The sequence below is a fragment of the Molossus molossus genome, unplaced genomic scaffold, assembly GCF_014108415.1.
Source record: "Molossus molossus isolate mMolMol1 unplaced genomic scaffold, mMolMol1.p scaffold_m16_p_14, whole genome shotgun sequence".
Classification (NCBI taxonomy): Eukaryota; Metazoa; Chordata; class Mammalia; order Chiroptera; family Molossidae; genus Molossus; species Molossus molossus.
In genome coordinates this window covers 43941434-43948201 of record NW_023425349.1, presented here as the reverse complement: position 1 = coordinate 43948201, position 6768 = coordinate 43941434, and the positions used below count along the sequence as shown (strand labels likewise).

General features: G+C 45.3%; 1 non-coding gene across 1 annotated transcript; it reads right to left on the bottom strand.

Moving 5' to 3' along the window:
• Positions 1 to 1832: 1832 nt before the first annotated feature.
• Positions 1833 to 1968, bottom strand: LOC118630365. The gene has a single exon (XR_004959604.1). It is a non-coding gene; the product is annotated as a U11 spliceosomal RNA (small nuclear RNA).
• Positions 1969 to 6768: the final 4800 nt, after the last annotated feature.

The window sequence follows — 6768 nt, the reverse complement described above, 5'->3', positions numbered from 1 at the left end:
AGTCTTCTTAATAAAGCAAGATGGGTTATAAGGGATCATCTGATGGAGGGTAAATGTACCATACTCCATGTTAAGAAAAATACAATATAAAAGTCTTACCATGGAAGAAAATCTTTATATGATCTTTTAAGAAAACCTCAAGAAAAATAAAGACACGAAACTATATTAAATTTAAAGCCAGTGACTTATAAGCAAAGAAAAGCAAAGACGGTCTGATTAAGGCTGTTGCATTGTTCTGCCGTTTTTCACCCCTGACCCGTTTCTGGGTCATTTTTAGATCATAAGCTTTTAGGGCACAGAGAACAACTCCATTTTGATGGAGTACCGAGCAAATGCACTGGGAGGTTCTCAATAAACAGGCATTAAATTCTAAGTCCAAAGGCTTTGAGAAGCCCTCTCTTTACTCCTTGGTAGTATGGTTTTAACCAGATATTTTTTTCTTTAAATCTCAAAATTGAGAGACTCCACTATCAAATTCACTTCTCACCTTTGCCTTATGCTCTGCTGTGGTCTCTGTAGAGCAGACCCTGGCCCACCTTCCTGACCCACGGTCTGAGTTGTGTGCTGTGTCCTGTGCTCAGGGGCCATCTTGACAGGGCTCTGGACTCTAATATTCCTTGGTCATGTTCTTTTACAGAAGCTTGGGTGCTTGACCATTTTGACTCTCAGTCTCTTTCGCAGGATCTAGGAGGAGTGAATGAGCTTGTATGATATCCCAGTGGCTGAGGCAGAACAGGTATAGAACAAGTCTTTGCTTCCTTTTAACTAGTTGCTCAGAAGAACATGATCCCAAGGATGGGATACTGGAACCCCGGCTGCTGTTTCTCAAACTATGCTAGGCATGTGCCTCTCCTGCAGGCCTTGTTAACATGCAGGTTCTGGTCCATAGCTCTGGGGTGGGGCCTGGATTCGTAGTTCTAACAAGCTCTCAGGTGACAGTAGTGCTGCTGGATTGTGGGCCACACTTGGAATAGCAAAGCTCTGCCTTCTGACTTTCTCCAGGCTTCCTGCAGAAGCAAGACATCTGCCCTGTGGGGAGAAACCATCTGCAATGTAAACATTTTTTTTATCCTCACCCAAGAATATCTTTCCGTTGATTTTCAGGGAGTGGAAGGAGGGAGGGTGGGAGAGAGGGAGGGAGAGAGAGAGACAGAAACGTCTATCGGTTGTCTCCTGAGACCTTTCAGAGTGCAGGCTGACACTCCAATCGCTGAGCCACACTGGCCAGGGCTCCAGTATAAATTCTGTAACCTACTATCCTCTCAGAAAAGGAGCCTGTACCTCCAGGTCAAGGTGAGCAGAAGAGACCTGTAGACTGAGTCCAGTTCCAGGGTCCGGCACTGGAGGCAGACGTCTGGTTTTAAAAACTGGCTCTTCCACCCTCTCGGTGTGTGATCTGGGGTGAACTGTTTCACTTCTCCGTGACTCCCCGCAGGGGACTGTTATGGGATTAAATGTGATACTGGATGCAGCAGTACTGGGATTTAGCTCTTATTTTTATTAGGAGACAGGTATTCTTTGAAGAGAAAGTGTCAACGAGAGTAAATAGTTTTTAAAATAAAAGCTCCTACAAAAATGTCAACTTCCTCCTCTCCTGCCGGCTTAGACACAGGGAGGAAAGGGGGAGAGGAAATAGCTCCCAGCTCGGGCCTCTTGCCTCCAGCGAACAGGGTCCCGGGCTGCTCTGAGGGCCGCCCGATCACCTGTCACTCCAGTCCTTCCCTTTGCTCTCTCCCTCTCCTCTGTGGGCCAATTCACCTTTGATTGTAAGAAGAGAGACGAACACACACTGAAACAAGCCTATGCTTGTTTTTTTATTTTTTTATTTTAAAGCGGGAGCCTGGACCAACAATCACCAGCTGCCCAGAAACCAAAAAATGACGCTTCTGAAATCTCTTGATTCGACTCTGCTCACAGAGCAGTCAAGCTGCCCTACACACTTGTGCACTCACGACAGAAGCCCTTTCGCACAACTTTCTAAATTGAAAGAACTCCAGACCGGGAGAGGGAACCTTTCAGGATGGACTGTAATTGGCTGTTAGTGCGCTCCCTGGGTGGTGGAAATCGCTTGGCCTTTGGCTTCATTCGGACCGTGGGCACCCACTACAGGCATTAATAGCTCATTAACGCACACCCTGTCACTGCTTTGTTTTCTCATTAATACTGCTTGCTTTAGGGACAGGGGAACACAGCTGCAAAATGGTTTTATCTATTGCTTCAGCAAGGAGGGAGGAAAAATGTTATTAGCACCTCCTGCCTGCCATATTCAGGGTTGGACTAGAAAATCAGAAAAATCAGCAGGGTCCTATTTTTGTAATCTTCACCTCAGGGCAGAGAAAGGTCAGTTCCAAACCCCACAACAAGCTGAGATCAGGAAGCTTGAATTTTGATGGTGTAGCCAGCCCTCAGGTCCCTTATCTGTCTCAGAGTGAGACAGGCTGGCAAACCAGGACAAGGGACCAGGTAAACGGAGACAGTTAAACTGACATCTAGTAAATCGCAAAATCTGTCTTCCCTAACCAAGGACACTTAGGAGTAAATGGTTTACACTACTCCTCCCCAACCAGAGGGTGACTAGCTTAAATCACCCTACTCAGGGAGACAGCAGAAATCCAATTAGTGCCATTTGCCAACAATGTCCAGGAACAGGGGAAGTTAAGGGAATAAACCTCATTTAGGTTCATCAGCATAAAGCTGATGAATATTCTATTGCAATATACATATATCAAATTATTATTTTGCACACATTAAACAAATACAATGTTATTATGTCATTTATATCTCAAATATATATGTCGATTATAATTCAATAAAACTGGCGGTGGGTGTGAGGGATGAAAGCGTCTCCCCCCTCACAGTCAAGGTAAGACTGTAAGCCCAGATCTTACACCGGTGTTAATTATATTTCTATTAACTGTCAGTAAACGGTAGGTGTTTTCCTTCCCACATCTTCTGTTCTAGCCCTTTGGGTATAAGGTAGAGCCACACTATTGGAGTGATATATATCTCAGCTTTTTCTAGAAAATCATGGTTTCAAAATTCTGTCCTCTTTTTCACCTAAGAACACTTTCATTTTAATAAAACAGGTTTCAAAATTTTGGTTTAGAAAAATTATGGCCACGGTGCCTACTATGTCAAGATGGAAACTTGGAGGAGTTGGGGGGATGGGCAGTGGCAGGTGACAGGTGAGCAAAGCCAGCATCCAGTGGGAGGAAAGCTAAACAAAAACAAACAAAAACCCCAGAAAATCCATAACTCCAGAACAAATCCCCAAATAATAATCATACTGTAGTAGTAAGTACTAGCCTCTAGTTTACTGCCAAACCTATTCCTCAAATAACATGCTAGTAGGAACATTTAATGCAAAGTTTCCTAGCTGTAAAATGGAAATATTAATATCTGCTTATGTTCGAAGGTTATTTCAAGGAGTCATGCTAACATCAATGAGGCCCTTTAAAAACAAACTAAAGTAACTCGGAAAATATTCCTTTTCCTCTCGATCACTACCAAGCAGTAGCTCTGTTTTAACTGAATCCTGGAAGTCGTATTACAATGATCATCTTCATACCTGCCAGGTATTCCCGCACGATGTGTGCAAACAATGACGGCTGAGCTCTGGCCCGTCTCGGAGCTACTGCAGGAGAGGATCGAATCGATACACATTACGGCGTCCTCAAGGGTCTTTGGCAAAGGCCTATAGATTACTTTGCTAACGGCATTTGTTAATTGGACAGCAGACCGAGTGGCAAGAAAAAATGTGCTTGTCAGCTGGGAAAAGCCCCTCTAAAAATCAACAGATACAAGCAAAGCAATCTCAATGTGAAGGTTGATTAGAACGTGGCTTGTATTTTGGACAATAAACTCTATTTATGATAGTCTCCCGGCCATTAAATATCTCTGCTGAAGGAGGAAACTGGGGCTATTAACTTCTTCAGACAGAACCAGGGGGAAGAGCGATCTTTCCTTTTATAAGCAGAAGGGAAGGTTCTGCTCAATAAAGACCAATTAGACATCTCTGTTAAAAGGCTGCTTGAAGCTAGTGCCAATAGAAATTGCATTGTATTAAGTCAGGCTCCTCATTCCCGCCAGCCCTCCCCACCTCTGTATCTTACACTGGGAAAAATTTTTAAGAGGACACTGACAATTGTAAGCTCTATCAGGTGACAGAATTCTCACATTCGTGGCTGAATGATCTCTGATGCTGGGTGACTGTTCATGCATTGAATAGTGCCATCCCTGGAGGAGGCAGGCAAATCAAATGCTCCCCTGAATTCAGCTGAGCATCAGTCATCCTCATAAAAGTGAAAAAAAGAATCTAACAGTAGGTGCCCCGAAATGAAAGATTACTTGGTGGTCAGAGCTTCTAATTCCCAGATGCAGGAAGAGTTTTGGGGGCCCTCAGCGGGCCATTGTATAAAGAAAGCCATCCACAATCTCTGCGAATATCTTACACTTACCAAATGCACTGCTGTTCTCTGGTTTCGACTGTGCCCTCCCACAGAAATGCAGTCTTTTCTTGGTCAGAATGAACTGCCTTACTTTCTGAGCTCCCATACGATTTTCTTACACTTCAATGATCATACCTGCCTGACAGTTAATTTTCCAAACATCTGTCCCTCATCCAAGATGTAAACTCCTTGTTTATCTTTTCATCCTCTATCACCCTCTCACCCCAAATGTCCGGTCTGATGTTTTTCACAAGACAGGCATGTTGAAATAAGCTGCATGTTGGTCTGGGATGAGCATCATGGCAGTAGGTGGTCTTGATAAGAATATTCCTGAAAGGAGAGCTGTGCACACTGGCCTGAGTCAGGGGAGACCCAGACACGATGAATGAAAGGGGTTGCAAGGGGACACATCCATCTCTATTTAAACCCAGAAATTACTAGTCTTAAAAATCCCGAGCAGTAATTCAGACTCGGTATTATTATTGTTATTATATTTTTATCACCTGAGGACATTTTTCCATTTTTTTTTGTTCAGATAGAGTGGGAGGGAGAGAGGAAGAGAGAGAGAAACATCAATGTGAAAGGGACACATCGAGTAGCTGCCTACCTCACGACCCAACCAGGGCCGGGGACAAACTGCAACCGAGGTACGTGCCCTTAGCGGGAACCAAACCTGGGTCTCTCTGGATTGCAGGCTGACACTCTAACTGTTGAGCCAAACCAGCTAGGGCCCTCTCGGTATTATTAAAAAAAATTTTTTTTTATTGCTGTCCAAAAATTAGCACAAATGGAACAACTTGCCATACAAAACTATAGTCTCACAGTTTCTGAGGTCAGAACTCCCGGCACAGTGTGGCTGGATTCTCTGCTCTGCTGGGGTCACACCAGCTGATGAGGTGTCAGTCACAGAGGGGGCTCAGCGTCTTCTTCTAAACTCAGTTGTTGGAAAAACTTGTTTCTTTTTTTAAAAAAATTTTTTTTTCTTTATTGATTTTAGAGAGAGAGGAAAGGAGAGGGAGAGAGAGAGATAGAAACATCGATGAGAGAGAACATCCATCGGCCGCCTCCTGCATGCCCCCCACTGGGGATCAGACCCACAACCTGGGCATGTGTCCTGACCGGAAATCGAACCTGAACCTCTCAGGCCATGGGACGATGCTCAATCCGCTGAGCCACACCGGCTGGGCAGACCTTGTTTCTTTATGGACTGAGGACCCCTTTGTTGCTGGAAGCTCTCAGCTCCTGGAGGGCGCTCTCAGCTCCTGGAGGACACCCACTTTCCTTGCCACGTGGCCCTTCCAGCACCAAAGCCAGCCACGAAGACTCTCTCCATGTTGAGTCCTCCTCTCATTTTGATTTCAATTTCTGTCTCTGACTTCTACCCTCAGGTTTAAAGAACTCAATTGATTGGACAAGGCCTGTCAGGACGATTTCCCTCTCTTAAAGTTTACTGATGTGGGACTTTAATTACATCTGCAAAATCCCTGCCGAGTAGGACTTAAATGAGTGTGACTGGATAATTGGAAAACGGTGTGTATTCACTGGGGGGTGGAAATCTTGGAGGCTGACCGCCACATTCACCGAGATGCTGAGGTGAAAGTGTCACTTACCTGCCGGGGCTTGACCTATGAATGTCCTCCCTACATCACGAGTTGTGCAGACAGGGGAGGTCACAACCCGGCTTCTGAGATTAAAAGTCCTGCTCCCTGAAGAGGAAGGGAAGCCACAACCTTGACTCTACCCCTTGATGAGGGTGATGTTTCACAGTGTTGGGAAGATTTTCATCAGATCAATTGCCTTGGCGTTGCTAAGGTGACAGATAGGCAGCATTAATGCCTCTTTTTGATGGTATTATGAATGGTCTAAGGGAGGAGTCGGCAAACTAGAGCCAGCCACCTGTTTTTGTAAGTCGAGTGTTGGACCACCGCCACGCCCATTCATTTCTGAAACCCCCGCTGCCTGCTTCTGCACTGAATACTTGCAACAGAGACCTTTTGGCCACAAAACCAAAAATATTCTCTGGCCCTTTACCTTGTTGACCCCTGGTCTAATACCATTCCCATAGTTTTCTGATGAGAAGAATCACCTGGATCACTTGTTAAAAAACCATTTCTGGGCCCAGCACAGATCCATGGAGTCAGAACCTCCAGGGTTGAGGGTTCGGGAAGCCCTGTGAACAAACTCCCCAGGAGATCCTCATTAGGGGGAAGACTGTCTCGGTATGGCTTCCTGCCAGTTAGGGGAGGGCTTCTTAAAACAGCAGTGGGTGTTGCCTTTAAGGGCACCGACTTCGAGGTTCCACCCGCCGGGACACATCCCA